A 26475-nucleotide genomic window follows, 5' to 3' on the forward strand; every position below is an offset into this window, starting at 1 on the left:
TTGCTGGTAAGGAGACGCCAGACCACACATGACATGTAGAGTTCAGAAGAGTTCAATGAGACTAGCGATGATATAATCAAATACTTAATGATTTAAGCGACAGCTCCACTGCACTCCCTGTAAAAGAATCTTAATACTAACTAAATTTGTTGGAAGGGGTTTAAGGCTTTCCTATTTTTAGTTAGCTGGTAAAATAACATCGAAAAAGCAGTTAAGTTTACCATTGGAAATTTTATTTCACTCACAAAACATTGTTCATAAATTGCACTATTGATAAAAGGAAATATTTTAATACAGGATGATAAAAACCAACTGCGTTTTGAAAAATGTGAACGAATAATCCCTGAAGGGGTTTCCAAGCTCTACAATGGATGGAACGGTGACCTAAGCCATATCACATCTATAATCTAGGTTTAAGTTAAGTTTCATAAAAGAGAAAACTATCAAAATGGTCTACAGTGACTTTCAATTATCTTTAATTACTTATTTAACTTGTAAATTACAGTGGCTGATGTGGCTCCGCAATAATTATATAACAGAAAAATCATCGCATTTCAGATTTTAACTTCTATTAGCAAATGTGAATACCATGAGCTTTAATTGATGATCGACACCAGTATTACGCAAAAAGGGGATGTAACAGATGAGACTTCTGCAGTTCTGAGTGACGCGTTATGCGCTGTTACGCGGCATTGCATGCGTTCATTACCTTGACGGTGTTTAGGCAGCGTCTGGGGGCGGCGCGCGGCGCAGCTCCTCACATCTCGCCGTCTCGGAAGCAAATCTCTTCTAACTTCTCCTTACAACAATTTACCGAAGTTGGTTTAAAAAAGCTATCTGGCTGTGTTTTCAACTGACCAATCAGGGTCTCAATGTTAACCTTTAGCTCCGCCTACAAAAATTCTGTCTATCCAATGAGAAACGTTATACTTTTCGTGGTAGGGCAACGTTTTTAACGTTTGCAACGTAACAGAGACGCGAAAAAGTCTCACGCTAAAATTTGCAGCTGGTGTGGTCCTTTTAGTGTTATCGTAAGATCTATACTGTTCTTCTGGAGGGCTCTATCTTTTAACATGGGCTGGGGGGTGGTCCTGGTGGTCAGCAGGCGATGTGGGTGTCCGTCCCTTATTGTAGGGCCTTCTAGTTTAACACGGTTCTGCTCTCGGCTTCTGTTCTCGTTTCTCCCCTCGGAACTGCGTCTGTTTCACGGTGAGAAGGTATGACATGCATTTAGGCGTTCTTGTGTTAGTATGTGGTATTCCATTTGCTCACTCGTTGATCGTATTAGTTTGGTTAATTTAATGTCAGGATTTATTCGGAGCTATGTGACATATTGTCGGATTTGCTATTATGTCAGGGTTTTCATGGAAGGTGTTGGATTTGCCTGACACCTTACAAGGTCTTGACACACTGTGTTGTTTAGTTTCGATGTCAACAGAAGTACTTTTGGTGTTGCTGCAAGTTTGTTGGCAGGCACAGTTGGTAACATTTCTTTTTAAAGACTGTATCTACCGCTATCGTTACGGAGGTCACGAATATATTGTCATATTTTGTTTTCTTTTTTGCTTTATGTTATTTCCATGAATAACAGCTGGCTACATAGCTCTTTAACGCCTCAGTATATATTGGTGACACATCAGGAGGGTAGCAAGTTGCATGTCTAGGATTCTATCTGCACTGATAGCTTACTTCTTCAGTTAGTCTTGTTAGGATGGATAGGATGTGCAGACACAGAAGGAGCTGGCCAACGGCTGAGTGCGCTTTTGGCTACATCCAGTCATCTTCTGGCCGGAAAGAATCTGGAGGGTCGCTTGTTTCGTTCATGGGCTTTGCTACTGAGGCACCTAGTATACCCTACTCTGTGCACTCTCCCTCACAGCAGGGTGAGTGTCGGATGGTAACGCGTTCACGTCGCTCGAGGCGGAGAGCTGATATGGAGACTGGCCGTCTGGTCTCACTCATTCACTCTGTGAGTGGACATGTGGCCGCTGCTTCAGCAGGATCCTAGCAGGTGCGTGGAGAGGAGGGCTTACTAGTTATCGGAAGCGAGAAAGTTAGGCGCGTTATGGAGCCCTTATAGCGTTCAGTGCTGGAAAGAAAGCACTCGGCTTCTCTACTGGGTGGCCTCATCTGAGATGTGGCGGCAGCCCTGCCTGCGGCTATCGAGCGTGAGGTTTGCAGTCGTTTGCAAGTTGTGGCTGATGTCAGCACCAACGACGTCGGTCACATGGGTTCTGAGGCCATCCTCAGTTCACACAGCCGGCTCGCGGAGGTAGTGAAGGCTTCTCGCCTCGAACTTGGGATAGAAGCAGTGCTCGCAATTTGCAGCATTGTTCCCGGAGTTGATTCGGGTTCTCTGGTTTGCGGCCGAGTGGAGGGTCTCAACCAAAAGCTTCATCGACTCTGTCTTAGCTGCATTACCGGATGGAGATTTATAGGACTCCCCTTGACTGGTCAGCGGTGCAGTACACAGAGGAAGCAGCTACTCGGATAGCAGAATGTGTGTGAAGTGCCCATGAGGTCTCTTTTAGGCTAGACGGTAGTCTGAGGTACTATAGAGAATACTCGCCAGTCGTTACACAGCAATGACGTCAGACCCCGAGTGTAGAATAAAGACACTTCGACTGTCAAAATTTTATCTACGAATTGTCGAGGTATTTCTAATAACGTTTCCGATTTTAAGTACCTCCGGGAAAATTCTATCTCTCAAATTATTCTTCGGATCTAGAACTGGCTGAAAAGTGAGATGGAAATCTCTTAGATATTTAGCGAGTGGTGAAACGTACATCAGAAAGACAGATTATAGGGCATAGGTAGGGAACTGTTCATTGCAGTTCACAGAAGTATTGTTTCTGTTGAGGTCGATGTTGGGGGGTGACTGTGAAGTTATCTGATCGTGTATAACAGGTGAACGCGAAACTATGTTTATTGTGGGATGTTTCTGCCTTCCACTTGATTCTATTGCTACAGTTCTATGGTCATTCAAAAAATGTCTACGGAGAGTGGCGAGTAAATTGCCAGAACTTGTAATACTGGTTGGAGGTAACTTTAACCTACCGAATACAAACTGGGACGGCTAAGGATTTCAGACAGACAGCAGCGTGAAGTATTTTTGAATACGATTCCGAAAAGTGTCTTGAGCAGCCAGTTCGGCAGCCCACACGCAATGGAAATGTCATAGACGTTGTAGCTACAAATAGGCCGAACCTATTGTACAGTACAGAAACGGGGATTAGGGATAACAACGTCATTATAACGACTATTGTTACGAAGGTAAGTAAATAAGTGAAGAAAGCTAGGAGAGTGTTTCTGCTAGAAAGAGCAGATAAGTATCTCTTAGTATCTCACTTAGACAGTGAACTGACATCAGTTCCAGTAAGATGGAAGCAGAAGAATTGTGGGCAAAGGTTAACCACATTGTAAATCGTGCTCTGGAGAGTTATGTGCTTAGTAAGCGGATTAATGATGGGAAAGACCCACTATGGTTTAACAACGAAATTCGGAAAATGCTGAGGAAACAAAGGCTGTTGCACTCTCGGTTTAAAAGAGAACGCAGAAATGACATAAGCAGAGATCCGTGTGTCTGTGAAAAGTTCTACGCGAGGAAACATGCAAGAACTACCACCGTCATACCTTAGTAAAAGAACTGAAGATAACTCGAGAAAATTCTGGTAATATGGAAATTCGCTGAGCGCGTCTAAGGCTTCCGCCAAATCGCTTGTTGACCATTCTGGTGTGGCTGTGGGAGAAAGGAAAACGGAGACTAATGTTTTAGATTCCACGTTCAAGAAATAGTTCACGCAAGAGAATCTTGCAAACCTACCGTCATTTGACCATTTCCCGTATGGACGACATAGCAACCAGCGTCCCTGGAGTAGAGAAACAAAAGAAATGATTGCAAATAAGTCACCAGGGCTGGATTGGAACCAATTTCGGTTTTAGAAAGAGTACTCTACGGAAATGGCCCATTACTCAGCTTGCATTTATCGCGAATCTCCCACTCAGCGCAGAGTCTCAAGTGACGGGAAAAAAGTACAGATGACTCCTGTATATAAGAAGGGTACTAGAACGAACCCGCGAAATTAAGGACCAAGTACACTAACTTCGGCTTGCTGCAGAAGCCTTGAACATTTTCTCATTTCGAATATAAAAGATTTTCTTGAGACCAAACAGCATATGCACACGAATCAGCATGATTTTAGAAGGTTCAAATGGTTCAAATGGCTCTGAGCACTATGGGACTTAACTTCTAAGATCATCAGTCCCCTAGAACTTAGAACTACTTAAACCTAACCAACCTAAGGTAATCACACGCATCCATGCCTTAGGCAGGATTCGAACCTTCGACCATAGCGGTCGCGCGGTTCCAGACTGTAGCGCTCGACAACCCCGGCCAGCTTTTAGAAGGCATCACTCGTGTGAAACTCAGCTCACTCTAATCTCACATCATATACTGCGAACTATGAATGAAGGGCAACAGGCAGATTGCAAATCTCCATAATTTCGGAAAGCGTTTGATACGGTCAAGGCCATGTAAGGTAGAGAGAGCCCAAATAAAGTCACTATTGGACATCAGATTAACAGCCGTCATACGTGCCCTAAAATATTCCTGTATTCTAGAACACACAAACGTTAGCTGTACTAAATCTTTTTACTACAGAATCATCGTACACATTGGTTTGAAGCTTGTGGTTGGTGATGTTGGAAAATCCTCTATAATTAAGAAGATCCTGACAATTAATTCACCAACTAAATGAAATTAATCGTGATAAACATGAACACATAACCAATTTTTAGAAGCATTCCTACATCAAAAGAGAACCCCTAGCGTAACTTGCAATACAATGATCACAAAACAATTTAGCCTCCAATATACTTCATTCACAACACTTCAATATTCCCTACTGTCTACGCTACATTAGCTGGACAATTACACATATTTACCAATACCGTCCTCGCCTTTTAAGCTCTATGAACACACACGCGATACGTGTCTAGCATGGACACAAGGGAATGAGAAGAAAATATGTAACACAACTCCAACCTCCAATAGAACTGAAGTGCACACACAAGCAAGAGACTCCCTTACTGAGCACCTGAGCAATTATGATATTTGTCATGCTTTAGCGGCGGCTGATGTGATCGGCAGTGGCGTATGATGACAACGGTGCATCGACGCTATTCTGGCCTTGACTGTGTATGCAGGCGGAAAACTGCCCTTAGTTTTTGTGAAGGAAAATATGTATTTTTCCGTAGCTAAACTATTGGCAATGTCCACTCGCTCTGGCTTAGTGACGTGTACACTTCTGCCCTCTTTAAATGTTCTGCGGAATGTAACTAACTCTGGTCGAAGTCCGTAATCTCCACTCCAGAGACGTTACGAGATTTTCGAACCCTATGAAGTCATGTGTCCACTAAAAAGCTCTTCTAGACCGATAGAACAGAAAGTATTCCGACTACACATGGCCCTGGTATGAAGAGACTTCTCTTCCATCTACCCACGGCCCTGGTCAGTATAACTCTTTTGTTCCTTCCACTGTACCTCGTAGCATCCACTGCAGATTGTGGTACGACTTGCGTCGTTCCTTGGCCCAATGAAGCTAGCGAAGAGTATTTGAGGTGGAAACTGTTTTCCTTGTGGCCTATAGCATTCATGTTTCGCTCCTATACTCTGAGACTCCACCCATACGCGAGCTGTCCACGTGCATCCACGTCTTCTACACGCCTTCATTACGTGACATGCTAGTATTTGTTAAAAACAGCGGTGCTTTCCACTGTGGCTTGTTTTCTGTTCATCAAAAAAGAAACATAGCGACACTGTTTTTCGTGTTTCTCAAAGACCTCCCGTGGTGATTCTGAAAGCATCGCTTTCCTACAAGCTCTCCCAGGCATCAGATGTGGTTTCTATGTGTGTTCTGTCCAGTCGTCTCTGACCCCGCTGTTAACTTTATTTTGTGTGACTCAGCATTTAAATGTGAATTCCGTGTATTGGTCCTCTAAGAGTAGACACACGGACCCCTACTATTCAAAGTTGTTTCTTTCTGTTCCACGCAGGTGTGAGTCAGAGAAGCTCGCTCAGTGGCTTAGTGTTAGGTAATGGTGCCTGTAGCCCCACTGCGAGAGGTCGGCTTTCATATGGCCACTTGCGAAATGCATTCCATATTCTACTTCTCTCTATGGCTGGAAACTCCCTGCATCCTCTGCAGTTCAAAGTGATTGCGATACTACGTGACTATTAACATGCAAAGTAAGGAATAGCTGTTAGTATTGAGTTCGTGTTAGCTACATATGAATTGTTAATCTCCGCTCTATACAAATTAGAATCACTTTACTTGAGGTAGAGCATGCGTGGTATCAAACTTCTCAGCTTGGTGAGTAAATTACTTTTCTATATTTAAAACAGTATGTTAAGGGCAAAATTATACTGCCACCTTAATACCACCCAATTAATATGATAGAATTGCAGAAAGTTTCAAAGAAAATTTGAGTTTTATTTCAAACAAGTGTCCAACTCATACAATTATAGTTGGTAGTGACTCTAACTTACCCTGGATAGTTTGGCGAAAATACATGTTGAAATCCTTAGGTACGCATAAATTGTCCTAAACTCATTCTCTGAAAGTTATTTCGAGCAGTTGGTTCATGACCCCAAGTGAATAGTAAATGGTTGCTTAAACACACTTGACCTCGCAGCAACCAAAAATAATCCTGAGTTAATAAGGAGCATCAAAACGGATACAGGGATTAATGGACACAGGGTCATTGTAGAGATATTGAATACTGTAACTTCGAAATCCTCCAAAAATAAACGAAAAATATACCTATTCAATAAAGCAGATAAAAATTCACTTCTCGCCTTCCTAAGAGACCATCTCCACTCCTGCCAAAATAACAGTGTAAGGATAGACCAGATGTGGCTTGAATTCAAAGAAACAGTATCGGCAGAAATTGAGAAATTTATACCAAAAAATAACAAACGATGGAGGTGATCCCACATGGTAAACAAAACGGGTCAGAACACTGTTGCAGAAACAACGAAGAAACATGCCAAGGCGCACTTAGTAGCCGTGCGGTCCGAGGCGCCATGAGACGGATTGCACGGGCTATTCCACTGAAGCTCGAGTCCTCTCTCGGGTATGGGTGTGAGTGTTGTCAGCATAAGTTAGTTAAGTAGGGTGTAAGTGTAGGGACCGATGACCTTATTAGTTTTGTCCCTTAGGAATTTACACACATTTGAACATCTGAAACACGCCAAATTTAAACAGACACAAAATCTCCAAGAGTGGCGGTCTTTTACAAAAGCTCCAAATTTAGGGAGGACTTCAATACGAGATGCTTATAATAGTTTCCACAACGGAACCTTGTCTCGAAACCTGGCAGAAAATCCAAACAGATGCTCGTCGTACGTGAAGTGTGTTAGCGGCAAGACACAATCAATGACTTCTCTGCTTGATAGTAATGGAGATACTATCGAAGACAGTATTGCCAAAACAGAGTTACTAAACATACCCCTTCAAAAATTCCTTCACCAAAGAAGTCAAAGTAAATCTTCCAGAATTTGAATCAAGAACAGCTGCCAACATGAGTAACATAGATGTAGATAACGTCAGAGTAGTGAAGCAACTTAGATCACTTAATAAAAGCAAGTCTCCTGGTAAAGACTGAGTACCAACTACATTCCTTTCAAAGTATGCTGGTTCAACAGCTCCATACTTAGCAATCATACACATCCGTTCCCTCGATGAAAGATCCGTACTCAAGGACTGGAAAGTTGCACGGGTCACACCAATATTCCAGAAAGGTGGTAGGAGTAATCCTCCAAATTACAGGCCCATATCTTTAACGTCCCTATGCAGCAGGATTTTGGAACATATATTGTGTTCGAACATTGCCAATTACAGCGAAGGAAACGGTCTTTTTACACACAGTCAAGACGCATTTAGAAAACATCGTTCTTGTGAAACACAACTAGCTCCTTACTCGCACGAAGTGTTGAGTGCTACTGACAAGTGATTTCAAATGTATTCCGTGTTTGTAGATTTCTGGATGGCCTTTGACACTGTACCACACAAGCGGCTTGTAGTTAAATTGCGTGCTTGTGGTATATCATCCCTGTTGTGTGAGTGGATTAGTAATTTCCTGTCAGAGAGGTCACAGTTTGTAGTAATTGAAGGAAAGTCGTCGAGTAAAACAGAAGCGATTTCTGGCGTTCCCACGATAGTCTTATAGGCCCTTTGCTGCTCTTTGCTAATATAAACGATTTGGGAGAGAATCTGTGCAGCCATTTTATGTTGTTTGCAGATGACGGTGTCATTTATCGACTAGTAAAGTCATCAGAAGATTAAAATAAATTGCAAAATGATTTAGAAAAGATATGTGTATGGTGCGCAAACTGGCAGTTGATTTTAAATAACGAAAAGTGTGAGGTCATCCACATAACTGCTAAAGGAATCCGTTAAATTTCGGTTACACGACAAATCATTCAAATCCAAAGGCCGTAAATTCAACTAAATGCCTAGGAATTTCATTTACGAACTACTTATATTGGAAGGAACACATAGAAAATGTTGTGGGGAAGACGAACCATAGACTGCCTTTTGTTGTGAGGACACTCAGAAAATCTACTAAAGAGACTGCCTACACTATGCTTGTCCGTCATCTTTTAGCATACTGCTTCGCAGTGTGGATTCCTTACCATACAGGATTGATAGAGTACATCGAAAAAGTTCAAAGAAGGGCAGCACGTTTTGTAATACGGCGAAATAAGGGAGAGAGTGTCACTGAAATGATACAGGATATCGGTTGGACATTATAAAAACAAAGGCGCTATTCAAAGCGGAGGAATTTTCTCACGAAATTCCAATCAGCAACTTTCTCCTCCGGATGCGAAAATATTTTGTTGGCGCGTACCTACATAGGGAGAAACGATCACCATGATAAAATAACGGAAATCAGAGCTCGTATGGAAAGATAGGGACGTTCGTTTTTTCCGCGCGCTACCCGAAATTGGAATAATAAGAATTGTGAAGGTGGTTCGGTGAAACCTCTGCCAGGCACTTAAATGTGATCTGCAGAGCATCCATGTAAATGTAGATGTAGAAATATGTCTACACGCTACAATAGACAGCTGGATCCACTGCTTTGGGTCGTATTAGAGTCTGGTCGTCGCTCACGTTTCTTTTCTCTATGTTCCAACGCTTCTTGTTTACTTACGACTTCTTACTTGTACATCTCATGAGTTTTACAATTTTGAATATATTCAAGGGCGAGTTTGAGAACTCGAAACATATGACGACGCTGAAACGGAGAACGCTAGGAGTAAGTAGCAGAAGAAGAACAAAAAGAAGAAGAAGAGGCTGAGGGATAGGAAAACATTGGCTTTTTTTGTTTTATTCGAGTAACTAGGCATCTGCTCTTGTAATGAAAAGAAGTTCGTCGCATTCCAAGGAAATATTTGCTGCTGAAAGACAGATAGGCTCTGGAAGCGGGGTTTACTCCGGTTTTGAGGGGTAAGATGTGGACGCCTATCTAGAGAGAAAGGTCTCCACGGCGCTTAATAACAAGGTTTCTAGAGCAGGGCAGGTCTACGGCACGTGCTCGACGTTTCCTGGTACGGTACAGAGATTGTTGCCATCTCCTGCCGACAGTGGATCGAGCGCAGCGGCAGAGAAAGAAAGTCTCGAGCAGCGACACAATTGCTGTTCCTCTTTTATTGCCGGCGGAGATCGTCGTTTGGCGCAATTCTGCTGGTGCGGCGAAACATTATCGTCCGGAGCGGCTTGAATTTCTCGCACATCGCACGGAGTAATTTCCTTTCCACCGTCGGTTTATTATGCTACAGTAAGGGAAACAACGACGTGATACCGGCGCTCGAGATTGGACGGAGTGAGCGCTAAAACGGTTCTCTCGCTTCTGGGCAGATCTGCTGCAACGAGAAGATTTTTAGACAGAAAATTTCAGTGCCAAAGGAAATAGAACCTTGCGAAATTTATACCACCGGCGTGCAGTTGTGGATCTCCACCACATTACATGAAATATGTGAACTGTAAATCTCCCTACTTATTACTACCATCTTTTTCAATTGATATTATTTTTACGAAATCACTCTTTCGTCTGGTTTTGAACCTCCTATATATTCCTGACGCGCACATCTCTTATCATCTTTACTGGCCTAAGTGAATGTCCTTAATAGTCTATCATCATCAACAACAACATTCTGTGTTGTGTAAGGGTGAACGCTTGTCTTATCCGAAAGCGTACCTCGCGACGGACATTAAGGAAAGCTGTTACCTCGTCACGCCCAATCATAATTAAAATCCTCTTTGGGTAGCCAAACAGACGAATCAGCTGGAAGAAAGCTATAAACTTGAATGGATACTGACATGTAGCAAGTGTACCCAGTGCTATATCTCAAAAACTATTCCTTCATACACGACGAAGGTAATATGACTCGTCGCCAACTACCACCCCGAACACAAACATATAAATATTCATGGTAACTTCTTTGACCGCTACCATGCCATCTGAGGTCATGGTGCCGCTCTTTCTTTGTCTCTTGAAATCCGGCAAGGAAAGCCCTTTCTGAACGTACCACTTTTGATTACTTTTATAAGACATACAGTTAACACTTTTAAAGCCTTTTTCGTTTTGTGCCATAAAGGTTTTATAAGATACGTTGTTTCCTGTAATAATTAATTCACAATCTGCATTCGGTATGTTAAATCTATTTTGATAAGGGAGGTGTACGTGAGCTTATTGCATGGATTGAGATCTTCGCTTTCAATGTAGGAAACAAATAAAATCATCCGCCAGCTATTGGCTATGTCATACACTACAATGTCAACTGCATCCTCAGAAGCAAGTGAGTACCGATATCCAGGATTTCTCCAGTGGGATACTGGTACATAGCCATTTGTGGACGTTACGACATCTTAATGAAGTGCAAGTTGCAAGAACAGTCTGTTTTATCCAAGAAGTAAGGACTTTCGGTCATGTTGCCGCAGATGCCAATGCCTCTCCACGTATCATCCGCTTGTTGTGGACAGAATACATGGAGACAGGTCAGTACACACGTTGTGTTGAACAACGTTGCTGACGCGTTAAAACCCCACGTAATGCCGGTATCTGACTAACTGTGCGTTGCGCTGTCGTGCGGATACCGCGAGAGCGGGCCGGAAGGGCCACTGGAGGCGCTGTTTGGTCAGACCTCAAAGAACAGCTTACAATAAAGGAAATTACGACCCGGACTTCCTGTTCGAACATGCCGCTTGACACGACAGCATCTCGCATCTCGCCTGCAGTTCTGTCGTTCTCATGTCAACAGGCAGCTTCTTCTATCTAGCGAAAACTGTTAGTCACAGACGAGCCCAGTTATCCTCTGACCCAAGCTAATGGCTGTGTTCGTGTGCGGAAACAAGTGGTGAGTGGTACCTGCCAAATATTGTCCAGGATTTCTAAGATTCTCCTGTGTTGTGGGGAGGCTTAAGCCGTATGGATATTGTCAAATGGTTCAAATGGATCTGAGCACTATGGGACTTAACATCTATGGTCATCAGTCCCCTAGAACTTAGAACTACTTAAACCTAACTAACCCAAGGGCATCACACACATCCATGCCGGAGGCAGGATTCGAACCTGCGACCGTAGCAGTCGCGCGGCTCCGGACTGAGCGCCTAGAACCGCTAGACCACCGCGGCCGGCTTGGATATTGTCGTTGTCAATGATCACCTTACCGTTAGGTAAAACATCGAACAGATGCTGTTGTGCCATGTGGTCATTGATGCATGTGGTGTGGGTCCTGTATTACTTCTAACGCCAAGGTCCATGTTTTGGGCGTCAGCAAGGAAGTCTTGCGAATCCTAACCATTGAAGTAACGTAATGGCCAGAAGTGTGTCCCTTCCTAAACCCAATTGATCATGTGGAGGGCATGCTTGACAGTCGTGTTCAGGGACGTCCTGTTCCACCACAGACGCTCCAAAACTGTTCAAAGGGTTCAAATGGCTCTGAACACTATGGCACTTAACTTCTGAGGTCGTCCGCTAGAACGTAGAACTACTCAAACCTAAGGACATCACGCAAATCCGTGCCCGAGGCAGGATTCGAACCTGCGGTCGCGCGGTTCCAAACTGTAGAACCTAGAACCGCTCGGCCACCCCGGCCGGCTCAAAAAACTGTCATGGCTTCTCGTTAAAGTAATGGGACGGATAACACAGGATGTATATGGACTTACACGGAGCATGTCACGTAGGTGTCAGACGGTGATAGACGCTCACGGAGAGCATACACGTTATTGAAGCTCTCAGAGTCCAATAAAAAGCCCCCAGAATGACGGGGTGAATGACCTTTCAAGCGTTTCAGCTCTTTCTAGTTAAACTTTCATGGATGTATTGATTTTTTGTTGTGTACTTAACTTCTGATAGATGAAAGTATAATTAGGTAAAATAGAAGATCCTCAGTTACTGCTCAGTGGAGTATGGCAGACAACCTAAGTCATGTTTCCTTAGTTATTTTTAGCTGTGTATAATTGTGTGGATAGTATTGCTGCTTGACACATGCACTGACAGTTCAAGATCACCCATGTGGCCTATATAACACATCAAAAAAAGTTTTGCATCACCTCGGTTTCGAGAGTTCCGGAACCTGTACAGAAAGTTGGAATAGAGATCAACATAAGCATCACTTCCGCCCTTTTTATTGCTCATAAACCACACACTGCATGTAGTACCACCGTACAGCGAGACCTTCAGAGGTGGTGGTCCAGACTACTATACACACTGGTACCCCTAATATCCAGTAGCACGTCCTCCTGCATTGATGCATGCCGTATTCGTTGTGGCATACTATGAACAAGTTCATCAAGGCACTATTGGTCCGGATTAACCTACTCAACGGCGATTCAGCGTAGATCCCTCAGAGAGGTAGGTGGGCCACGTCGTCCTTAAAAATCCCTTTTCAATCTTTCGCAGGTTTGTTCGATAGGTTTCATGTCTGGAGTATGTGCTGATCACTTTAGTCGAGCAATGTCGTTATCCTGAAGGAAGTTATTCACAAGATGTGCACGATGGGGGCGCGAATTTTCGTCCAAGAAGACGAAAACCTCGCCAATATGCTGCCGATATGGTTGCACTATCGGTCGGAGGATGGCATTCACGTATCGTACAGCCGTTACGGCGCCTTCCATGACCACCACCGGCGTACGTCGGCCACACATAATGCCACCCCAAAACAGCAGGGAACCTCCACCTTGCGGCTGGACAGTGTGTCTAATGCGTTCATCCTGACTTTAACCTCAAACTCGTCTCTGACAATCGTCTGGTTAAAGGCATATGTGGCAATCTTCGATGAAGAGAACGTGATGCCAATCCTGAGCGGTCCATTCGACATGTTGTTGGGCCCATCTGTACCGCGCAGCATGGTATTGTGACTGCAAAGATGGACCTCGCCATGGACGTCGGGAGTGAAGTTGCGCTTCATGCAGCCTGGAGTCGTAACACGACGTCCTGTGGCTACACGAAAAGCATTATTCAACATGGTGGCGCTGCTATCAGGATTCCTCAGAACAGGTAGCGGTCATCCACTGCAGTAGTAGCCCTAGAGCGACCTGAACGAGGCGTGTCATCAACGGTTCCTGTCCCTCTGTATCTCCTCCATGTCCGAATAACATCGCTTTGTTTCACTCCGAGACGCTTGGACACTTCCCTTGTTGACAGCCATTCCTAGCACAAAGTAACAATGCGGACGCGATCAAACCACGATATTGAACTCTAGGCGTGGTTGAACTGCAGACAACACGAGCCGTGTACCTCCTTCCTGGTGGAACGACTGGAACTGATCGGCTGTCAGATCCCCTCCGTCTAATTAGGCGCTGATCATGCATGGTTGTTTACTTCTTTGGGTGGGGTTTAGTGACATCTCTGAACAGTAGAAAGTGACTGTGTCTGTGATACAATATCCACTGTCAAAATCTTCAAGAGTTCTGGTAACTGGGATGATACAAAACTTTTTTTCATACATTTATATAGGAATCGTGTCAACCCCTTCCGCATAAAGTACTGCCTGAAAATGTCGCATAGCAGCGGCGGATCTGGTTGCAACAAAATAAATAAAATAATGAGGACGGCTATAGGAATTTCATTTTCTCGCAATTACGGAGGGTGGCTCTAAAAACCACATGAAATAAGTGAAAGGAATCACTTGATAGTTTCAAAATGCTACTAGCTGTCAGACTAGAATAGTGATTGTGGGTAGGGAGTTACAAGGATTGTATGTAACGGTCTCTCCATAAGCCACAGATTTGGCGGTCAGCCATAGTAGACGCTCGAGATGGTGTAAAGAGCGACTCCACTGGGCAGTCCATCACTGTATTTGGACTGATGAATCACACTACACTGTGGTAATCAAGTGAAAGTATTAGCTTTAGGGAGCCCTTGGAGAAGGTTACCATCCATAATATTTAGTGCCAACAGTGAAGAAAGAGAAGGTGTCATTTCGACAGTGGGGTGTTTCCCGTGATGAATGTTTGGTTCCAGTAGTGTGGTTTCAAATACCTAAATGCCAAAGGATATGAACAAATTTGTCAGCAACATGTACTGCGTGCAGCAGAGGAACAGTTCAGAGACGATGAATTGTATAAGCATGACAGTGCATCTGTCTTAAACCATCATCTATGAGACAATGCTTTGTGGACAATACCATTCCTGATATGGACTGGCCTACCAAGAGTTCCGACAACAACCCAAAGCAACACTGATGAGATGAGCTACGACTTAATGGTTCCCCACACACATCCTTTCTTACTTTTATATTTCAAACTAGCTGACTACACGCATCACCCCAGTATGTCTTTATTTTATTAGTCCATCTGCATCTTTCCTACGTCTCCGTCCATCCCCACCACCCTTACCCTCTATCCACATCCTCAACCCTCCACTCTCTGACCATCTTTTCATGCTCCTCTGTCTGAAACATTTCCTCCTACTACTGTCTCCATTCCCCCCCCCCCCCCACCCTTGTCCGTCAGCTTCTGTCCCCTCTGTCCATCACGTCTTTCCCACTCTGATCCCATCACCTCCTCCTCTCTCTACACACCTCCCGATGCCCCCCCCCTCTCCTTCAATTTGCTCCTCCCACTATCCATCTGCTCCTTCCCCCACTGCCCATTTCCTCCTTCCCCTCTATCTCCTCCTCCTCTCTCCATCTTTATGTTTCCCCCTCCCTGATTATTAATCATCTCCTCGAGTCTGTACCTGTCTTGTGCTTCCCCCGGCAGTCTGTCCATCTCCTCGTTCTCCCTTCTCTCTTCACGTTATCACACTCAACCAGTAGGAGGTTCGTGTTTCCTAACCCTGCACTGTTTCTTTCCAAATTGTAAATAATATGTGTACAAATTTTGTAGAAATCGGTCCAGTGGTTTAGGATCAACTTTTTACCCATGACTTTGCCTACATATGTACATGCCAAACTTTTATCACACATATTTGACTAATGACACGCTTATTTGTCCAGTTAAGCCACTTGTATGTCTAGCGAATTTTGTATAACAGTTTCATATTGTTGCAGTTCGTTGTTTAGGACGTCGACTCTCCTGAACTATGTCCTGTGCAATGATATAATTTTGCAGCTACATACAGTGGTATATGTGCCTGACGTCTGCAAAATGTGTTGTGAATAGAGTTCGAAGTAAAGATGTACTATATTAAACAGCCATGCTTGATGCGGCAGTGTTTCACACAATTCAGTGTTTATGACGTCATATTTCCTGAACTATGAGTCGTAAAAAGATATATTTTTTAGGTACATTCAGTGACACATGTGGATACTGCTTAGGAAATATGTTGTGAATAGAGTTAGTAGCAAAGAAGTTTCAAGTTAACACGTCAGGCACGATGGTCAGTTTCTCACGTATTTCAGTATTTGATGTTCTACCTCCTAAACTATGTGTAGTAGAATGACATATTTTTGTACGCACATTTGGAGTTGCAAATACACTTAGTAGCAACGAAGTAATAAACTTAAGCTTCTTGCATGTTGCAGCAGTAATTCACGGATCTCAGTGTTTATAACGTCATACCTACTGAACTAAGAGTCGTACAACGATGTCTTTATTCTTGTTCATTCAGTGATATATGTGAATACTGTCCGCAAAATGTGTCACAAATACTTACAATCTTAAACATGAACGTTTCTCAGCAACAGTATATGTCAACATAGGAACCACGCACCCAACCGTTTGCAAATTAGTGTTTGGTAGACTGACCTAGGTTTAGACACTTCTAAGGATGTCCTCATCAGAATGAAATTTTGAGAACCCGTGAAATTACACTGCGAGAAGGCAATGGTCAAAGCTTATAGCAGTTATTCTCAGGTCAGAAAACAAAATATTTTATACTTCACTTAAGCATAATTTTTCCGTTTCTCAAAATTTCATTCTGATGAAGACATCCTTAGAGGTGTCGAAACCTAGGTCAGCGTACCAAACAGTTATTTGCAAACGGTTGGGTGCGTGGTTCCTATGTTGTCACGAGTGAGTAGTAAAGAAGTAATGAATCCAAACGTCATGCTTCACGAGGCACTTTTACAGCATGAACAGCGAAAATGTAAAAGTAATAAATTTTCTTTCCTTTCGTCATTTTCTGGGTGTTGTCAGCGGAAAAAGTTTCGTACAGGTTCGAAATTAAGTGTAAGGTCTCTAAGCACTATCATTCTCAGATACGGGAAGACTAAGGTATGGGAACCCTCTTATCACGGGTTACATTGCTTTTTTACCCCCCCCCCCCCCCCCAATCCACAGAGATTATTTCCAGACAGCAAGTGATATGTGGACCAAGTTTGGTTGGAATCTGTCCATTGGCTTAGGAGCAGATGTGGTACATACATATGTACCTCAATGTTTTAAAATTCATGTGGGTTTGGCAGTCCAGATTATTATAGACTTTTATAGATAAATTTCATCTAACGGTAATGGAGATTAAAGCCTACCTAGAAACTTATTCTACTAAGTTCCTTAACATACTTATCTGAAATAGAATTTTGCAGTACAAAGTATACCAGCATTTCAATTATTCTTCTGTTTTGTGTGCATGAAACTTGTCATACTTCTGCTATTTCTTCCAGTAACAATTCACTACCCTTTTCACTCACGTCACCTTTTTGTTTATGTATATTGTATTTCTGACACTTCTTTTCTCTTTCTTTTTCATCAGTCCCTCATCATCTCGTTCTTTATGAGTCCATTAAGATTTTGTAGTCTTCCTACAACTAAATTTAAGATGTAAATCCAAAATTTAGATGTATTCTGAATTACATTAGCTTACTACATGCTTTTCACTACTACCTTTTCTGTCTACATTGCTTCTCTGCAAGAGGGCAATATTTGCATTCTGTTACTGTTCCGATTAGCAGCCTTCTTTTAAGTCGGTAACTATATATTCGATTTATCCGAAGATACTAATAAAGATTATAGTGTCAGTGATAAAATTCAACAATTAAACGCAATCAACTTGTTATCTAGTGAGTTAGTTTCTCGAATGAGAAATTACTAACGAAATGATATTGCATGTGTTGTTGCTTTATTACATAGGAATACTAATTTGGTGCCTTACCTCTCAAATATTTAAAACAAACTGATTCTGCCCTTTGATGACTATGCTCACACGGGGAGGTGAAAGTATAGCCTCAGCGTTCTCTTTGTAGGGAACTACGAAGATATCTCCGTCTATGATACAGAAAATCAAAATACTCTTACTGCAATATTCTGGAATGCCTTTATCTAAATTTCATTTTTGTCTTGATCGAATTAATTTATTATTCAGTTGCTTCTTCGGTTTCTTTGTACAATTTAGAGTTGTTTTCTGCAACAACAACTGAAAATTTCGTCTCGAACACTCAAAAATAACCGATTAAATTAATAAAAAAGTTTTAAGATTAAATTTATTCTATTTGTAGTGTATTTTATTTAATTTATTTTGTATGGGATAACATTCAGTACACGACTGAGCAATAAATTATATTCATTCTGTAATCGAATGGGTCTACCGTATAAGAGTTGATATGTGTTCAGCAGAGTAAGGATCGCGACGAATGTCATCTTGAACTCTTGTCTGCTCTGTCGTTCCTAGCGGATCACTGGTAAACAACAATATTGTTTTCCAAAATGAATTTTCACTCTGTGGCAAAGTGCGAGCTATTTTGAAACCAGCCAAATTAAAGCTGTATGCCAAAACAGAATTCTGATCCGGAACCTTAGCTTTCTCGGGAAATCGTGTTAACAAACTGAACTAAACAAACCAAATTGTTACAAGCAATGCCCATGAAAGCAAGACTCCTGATGAAGTGTCGGAGGGTAACATAGCTTTAATTTAATGTGCCATGCGGTTCTTTAATTTAATTGGTGTGTTCCATTTACTCGTCGGTTCTCAACGTCTATATAAATGATGTGCTAAAACCTTATGCAACATATTTGATCCTGCCAACGTTAGCAACTGAAGAACATACTCATAAAATAAAAATATCCGCTTCCGTTTGAAGCTTGTTTTTATTCATTGTATGATTGGTTTCGAAGCCGTAAGCTCCATCATCATCACGTGAAACCAAATAATTGTGGAAACATAAATGTGTAGCTGTGATCACCCTGATCTAGAGATGGTCCCTAGTAAAAATGAAAGATTTTTCTGTAATCTATGTAGCATGAGAATAAACAAACGAAAGACTAAAGTAGAGGAATGCAGTGCTGAAGCAGGATATGAAAGTTAAAGAATAATCATAGAATGAAAGAAGCGAGAAATGACAGAGGAATTTACTTATGTGAGATGGATTGCTAGGGATGATAGGATCCGGAAATATATTGTGAGCAGAATACAATAGGACAAAATTGCATTTCGTTTAAGAAAGAACTTACTCATTAACAAGAACATCAGCCTGATAATAAGGGAACATTTTATGAAAACATTTGTTTGAATTATGGCCCTATAAGGGTGTGTAACGTGGACAATAGGACAATGAAACGAAAGGCGGCTAGAAGCCCTGGAGATTTGGTGCTACGGAAGGATGATGATCAGCTTGAGAGACAGAGTTACCAATAAAGAGATGCTGAGAATAGTACAAGAAACCAGATCTCTTTGGAGGCACATCGAAAGAAGAGGAAATAAAATCGAAGTACACATTTTAAGGCACAGTAACATCACTGGTACGACAGTAGAAAGCTTCAGGGGGAATGAACCGCCGCGGACGACCAAGGATGTCATACATTCAGCATATTATGAAAGATCTGCGATGCAACAGGTCTACTAACGAGACTGCCTACACTACGCTTGCACGTCCCCTTCTGGAGCATTGCTGTGTGGTGTTGGATCAGCATCAGATAGGATCGACAGAGGACACAGGAAAATTTTTAAAAAGGCCTCTCGTTTTGTACTATAGTGAAACAGGGGAGAGAGCGTCACGGATGTGATAATTGAATTTGAAAGGCAATCATTAAAACAAAGGCGTATTTCGTAGTGGTAGGATCTTGTCATGAAATTCAATCACCAACTTTCCCCCCAGAGTGCGAAGTATTTTGTTGACACCAACTAACACAGGGAGGAATGATCACAATAATAAAATAAGTCAGAGCTCGTACACAAAGATTTAGGTGTTCGTTTTTCCCGCTCGCCGTTCGAAAGTAGAACGGTAGAGGAATAGCTTGAAGGTGGTTCGACGAACCTTCTTCCGGACACTGAATTGTGAATTGGAGAGTAATCATCTAGATGTATCTGTAGATGTGGTATTACATACGCGAAAACGAAGACGAAAGCAAACAGAAGAGGTATAGGACAAGCAACCTAGGCGCCCGCCTCGACAGCACAACACGGTGCCTAGGAAATCTAGAAGTGTAAGAAATGCTACGAAGTAAAATATATTGTTCCTAGGAAATGGCCATAGGCAAAATTTAGGCCCTAAGGGGCAGGAATCGCTAAGGTCAGAGCACTGGGTCACTGAAGTTATTAAACATAGCGTAGGATGGTGAAGTGATGACTTAGGGCCTTTATATAGGAATTTAACAAGTGAGTATGAGATAGTAATAGTAGCTGGGTCAGGGAAACTTCGAATAGGGACTAGACATTTGATATTATCGTGTAGGCACTACCAAATAGCTTCCAAGAGTTGTGGCACCAACGTGGATATTCATGATTTTTTCTAGGGCCATGATTGAACATGCCTTAATAGCGTTCTAAAGAGTATAAATGCAGGGTTGCGAATGATTCTGAAGACGACTCGCTTTGGGTTTGTTGCATTGGTGCTGGGAAGGATTTTTGTCAGATCTGTGACTACACTGTAATAGGAGCAGGAAATCGAGGGTGGTGGAGATGATATGTGAAAGAAAACTGACTGGGTCTTGTGCCTTACATTATCAACTACCTGTTGTTATTGGCAGGAGGACTAGGCCGTTCTCAGAAATAACAACGAATGATGCCACTGCTCAAGAAATGTCCCTGTAAGTATAGAAAATCCTCCAGTCATCTTACATAAGATAGATTATATCATAGCTAACAACTTGTTTATTAGGCAGCAGAATAGAAACTAACCACAAGATAAAGTCGCACTGGAATTCATGTAGATCTAAAAATGTTTCAACAAAACTTCAGTCCATAAGAACATATAAAAATTTTTTTTTTCATAGAACTTCCTTGAAATCAGCGCCGCAAACCACTGTCCCGCCGACAGGAGAAGAGGCTCCACAACAGTCCGCACTGTTATATAAAATGTAAGATAGCACGTAATTCAGGTACAGTTCGCACGCTTATCACAAAGCTCTCGTACCAAGTGTTCAAGATGTCGATCTTGAGCATTGCTACCATAATTAAGTTGCGTCTTTGTTTACATTTGGGGCAACAGAACGGACGTTTTTGTAACCTATAGCATGACTCTTTTAACGAAATCATAAGACAGATTTTTTCGGCAAACTCGGTGTTTGAATTGAAAAGAATAAGAAACTTCAGTCTATTAATATCTTAACACCAATGTATATCAATAACACGAAGAGACTGAGAGGTATTGAAGCTAATCCATGAATTTGCGTATCTGTAAAGTGATTGATCAAATATGCCTGTAAAAATGTTTCTCCGTTTCCTATTGGCTCCAGTGGCAGATATAGTGTAAGTTCAAAATTTTGCGCTGTTGCTCCTAATTTGTAAAAGCTTTTCTTAAAATGTAAGTAATCGAGGGCAAGCGCTGTATTCTTTCCTTGAATCAGCCACTAAGCCCAAACATTAAATTTAATTCTTAAAATCTTTGTTATGGTAGCTGAAATGCCTAATCATTGAATTCGTATTACTTCTTGTTATAAGGGCTGTTGTGTCTGCTTAGAAATACAACTTTTATGGTAAAGTGGCTGTTGTGCATAACTGCTTCAGGTGTCCCTTTCAAATTGTACCCACTGGAGGAGATTAAGTTTCTTCCAGTTCATACACTGTAATAAAAGTTCCAAAAAGTAGCCCACTCAATCAAGTAGCCCTTCCACTCCCTTGCCATTCAAATATATATTCAAGTTGTGGGCTACTTCTTGATTTGCCACAGCAAGAACAATGACGCTTCATAGTTGCCTCTGGCAAGTATGCATAGGTCATTCAAGAAGAGCACTATTGTCTAAGTTATGACACTTTCCATGTATAACATAAGTTGAATATGTTTTCTAGTATCATTGGGTATTACAATGTCTGTGCTTTTTCACTGTCTGTACCTTACATAACAATGTCCTTCAGAAATGTATACAAGTATGGAAGAAGATACACTGTCTTGATCGTTACAGGTGTTGTTAATATCAAGAAATTTTGTGCTGTGCAGCGTATAGGGAAGAAACGCAAATGGTTGCTGCAAAGAGTGTTCATATTGTATCCCTTTTCACATGGAAATTATTGCTACTTTATGTTAGCCCATTCATGGTTCTATATTTCCATAAACTGTAGTCTTTAATTGTAACTACCTGAAATTCAAGTGAACTAATGTTCGTCCAATAAAATTTTGTACTCTGTATTATTCTTATCAAAGAATTTCAGCTTGTTTTTCATGTTTTATTCTAACCTAAACGCTAAATTTGAGTGATGGAGGTTTGAATTTCGTTCCACATTACAGTAAGTAATATATATATATATATAGGCCCAACAAGACCACGCGAGGTACAATCGATCAATATCGCTTTTGATGGTTGGCCTACCTTTGTATCCAAATTTGCTTCATCCCTTCAGAATGAGGTCCCTTTCTTTCATCAGACCACGGTATTCAAGTCCGTTTTCTAATTTCCCTTTGACCAACTTTCCAATCAAATATCTTTTGTCAGAATATTTTTCTATCTAAAGTGTGCCGAGCTACAACAGCTACTTTAAGATCCTCCTTAAGCGCAGTGATCCATTTAACTGGCACATTTTGGGCCTTACTGTGATTGATGTAGAGTTCTATTTGCCTTTTCAACCTAGTGAGCTCCACTCTTTTGGTGTGTTCATAAAATTTAAGTTTTCGCTTTCTCATGTTACTATGTGTGTCTGGGTATTCTTCTATTTCATTACTACTCCTCAGCCTACAAGTTTCTCCTTGGTAATTTTGGGGCCTGGTAATTTCATAATAATATTTCTTTCTCTCTTTTTTCATTACTTGAATATCCCTCATTTACTAAAATTTAAAGTTTCTGCTCCATGAGGATATTCAGGTTTGGTTAGTGTTGTAATGCCTAAGTTTACTAGGTTGGAAAGCAATTTTTAATAATAAATATTCTGTGTTAATCTAAATGCAGTTGCTATTTTTTGACAGCAAACGTCGTTTGCTGCTTTTTCCTGACCGTTCTCTTGTATGATCTCCCTCAAATATTTAAACTGAGAAACCCTTTTTACTTTCCCATATTTCGTGTTCAAAAGCTTTGGTGCTTGTCTGTTGGTCATGTATTACATTTTTTCGAATGGTATTCGTAGTACTCCTTTTTCCGATACTACTTTAACAAATTCAAATTGTTATAGAGCGGTGGTAATATCCCTTGTTAAAATAGCTGGATCATCAGCAAAGGTGAATCAATCTACTCTAATATTATTTCTATCTAACTTCATTGATTGGTGTATATTTTTACTCGACTTTTGTACTCGCCATTCTGTAATTAGCTTTTTCAAAAGCACAGTTAAACAGTAATGGGGAGAGCCCATCTCCCAGTCTAACAACAATCTTTATATCAAGTGGTTCTGAAATTTCTCCCATGAATTTCTGATTTGAGGTAGTGTCGGTTAACATTTCCTTAATCAGTGTTACAATTTTTATCATCCAGTGCTTGTTCCTTTGAAATTTGGAAAAGAGATTCACGATCAACTGAGTAGTAGGTCTTTTTAAAGTGTACAAATTTACATACAACACTGTCACTAGAAGTACTTTGATGCCTGAAGATTAGTTTTAAATTAAGAATTTGTACCGGACAGAATCTGCATGGTCCAAAGCCTGCTTTGTGCTCGCCAGTTTTAGGTCCTAACTGTTCTTGGGATCGATCAAGTGAAAACTGCGAGAGAATTTTTTATGAGAGCGGGAGAAGAGGGATTCCTCAGTAATTATTAACTTTCTTATGCATTGGATGAATTAGAGCAGCATTCCAGTCCCCGGGTATTTTCTCAGTTTGCCAAATATGTCCTATTAGTTGAATAATCTCTTTTGCAATCTTAGGGTCACCTGATTTTAATAGTTCTGCAATTATACAGTCGTCTCTTCATGCTTTATTGTCTTAAAAGTATCTTAATTTGTTTAGTTATTTCGATTTCGTCAGGTTCTTTAGAGTTAGGGTTGGTGTTATTAGTTTGCTGTGTTTGGAATTTATTCGTTGGTTCTGAACAGTTTAATAGCTTTTAAAAATAATTAGCAAATACCTTACAATTTTCCTTGTTGCAAAGGGCCAAATTAACATTTTCATTTTTGAACCAAAGACTCTTTGGCGGGTAACCGATTAGTTTTGCTCTAAATTTTTCATAAAAGTTTCTGTATATTTCCTTGGGAAGTCCTTTTCCATTTCTAGATGTTGGGAATTATCTCAGTTTCTATTAGTCTTTCGGATTAATTTAGATGTTTCATTCTTACAGTTGTGTCAGGTGTTGTATGTGTTTTCAGTTCTGTTTTTTCTGCAATTTTTCGATTCCTCGTGCCGTGACTTAACAGTTGTTTCACAATCCGCGTTCACCAAGGGAGTGTAAAATTTTGAGATATTATTTTTTGTTTTGAAGAGATTTTGAGGTTGAAGTTTTACTTTTATTCGCTTTAAATAGTTGTCAGAATCAATAATAGCCCCTTATCTCACTTGGGCATTAAAAATTTCTTTCAGTTAGCGTATGAAACAGCGAAATGATCGATTTGAAATTTCCCAATAAATATATGGTGGCCGCAAGATATTTTTTTAGAAGGGTTCTTTTCAAAATGTGTTGAAATGATTTTAAGGTTAAAATTTTTGCACATGTCAGCAATTCTTTGGCCATTTTGGTTTGTCCAGTTATGTGCAAGAAGTCGACCCACTGTTTTATTATATTTTTGCTCTTTACCTAATTGAGCACTAAAATCACGCATTAAATTTTTAACATGGTCTGAGAGAATTTTCGGGATGATGCTTTCTAACGTCTTCCAAGCTTCACTAACTTCTTCATGTTTTTTACGGTTATCCTCATTGACTGGCATATGGGCGTTAACTAAAATGTATGCTTTATTTGCGCATTGAAGGGAAATTGTCTTTGTTCTATTATTAATGGCTTTTACCCCCATTATTGAATTTCCAAATGTTTACGAAATTCAGTATTACTTTAAAGAAAAAACGGTAGTTGCAGAACCCCATGGTGTTATTGCCCGTCATTCGTGTTTTTGGAATGCCAATACTTGAATCTTCTGCTCTTTTAATATATGTTTCTATATTAAGTGCTGTAAAAGAAGTATTTGTTTTGGTTTTAAGTTTTTCCAAGGACTCTGGATTCCTCTCTTGAATCACACTGCATTTTAACCTGGCCACCCCAGAATCCTTAAGACCAGATGCTCCAGTAATACTGGCCATCTGGAGCAATACTGTTATTATCACAATGCTCCATGATGATTGTACCTGGAATCAGGTGGAGTTGATTAGACTCATTGAGTGAACTCAGAGTGTGAAGATTGGAAGGGTTAGTTCCGGAAAATAAATTTCAGCCAGACCACTGCTGAACAGACGCTGAACACTTTGCCCCTTGTTACAAAACAGACGCAAAGTAGCTTTCATATTGTTTTGCCTTGGTCTGGGACTGCTTATTTGTATCCGGAGCTGTCCACCATATCTGATGGAGCGGTCACTATCTATCACCTGTGACCCGTCCAGTGTCTAATACCTTAGATTTTTAGTTAAAAGTTACATATATAGGGTATGCCATTTATCTTGACCACCCTAAAGTTTGGAAGGTAGGAGACGAGTTACTGGCGGAATTAAAGCTGTGAGGACGCAGCGTGAGTCGTGCTTGGGTATATCAGTTAGTAGAGCACTTGTCTGCGAAAGGTAAAGGTCCCGAGTTCGAGTCTCGGTCCGGCACACGGTTTCAATCTTCCAGGAAGTTTCATATCAGCGCACACTCCGCTGTAGAGTGAAAATTTCTTTCTACCCTAAACAATTGTTTGTACAAGTGCAAATTACAAAATACTTCAAGCATATATTCTTTAGCCGTCAGGGGGACATCAATCAGCATGATTGCCTTCGTTGTAGTTTTGATTTTACAAAGATATGAATAGCGGTATGAATTTTTTTTAATGGCGCCCTGTATGTTTTATTTGGTAATTCATTTCCTCTCATAAAGATCTAATCAAAAATGTATTACAGTGGACCATTCACTAAAACACAAAGTTATTAATTACATAGCACGACACTCTCAAATATACCTAATTGGAATTTAGAGAAATCTGTAAGTCGACTTCTCTCAACTATTGTATTTTTGTTGTATCACTATTCTCGCGTGTGTGAGATACTTCTCAGAGATTTGCAACAAACTTGGACATGGCTACTTGTGTCCTACTTAATTCTGGATCATCGTGTGTTCTATCATGGCTTTTCTGAATATTCCCGATACTAATGAGACTCATGAGATGCGTTTCTTGTACACCCGCTGTCTGTTTCAAAAATTCTGTTTGAATTTTCTTATACTCACTTAGGTGTACTCACAACACTTAAAGGGCACTCACATGTTGCCTACTTAATAAATCTGGGTATGGTTAAATACACACAAAACAGTATCAGTAAGGAGTCAGTAACTTCAGCTTACCGCTGTAAATTGAGGAAGTCTTGGATATCATACTGATTTATAAACACAGATGTGTATCACAATGAACGTTACTTCTTATTATCATAAAGTGCAGACACGTTCCGTTGCTGCGACAATGTAAAAAGAGACACTACTTCGTCCATGCCGACAGCTCAGCACATAAATTTACATTATCTAGCAACTAAGTTTTCAGCTAAGTTTCATCACATCTAGACA

This window comes from Schistocerca serialis, chromosome 7, assembly GCF_023864345.2.
Source record: "Schistocerca serialis cubense isolate TAMUIC-IGC-003099 chromosome 7, iqSchSeri2.2, whole genome shotgun sequence".
Taxonomy (NCBI): Eukaryota; Metazoa; Arthropoda; class Insecta; order Orthoptera; family Acrididae; genus Schistocerca; species Schistocerca serialis.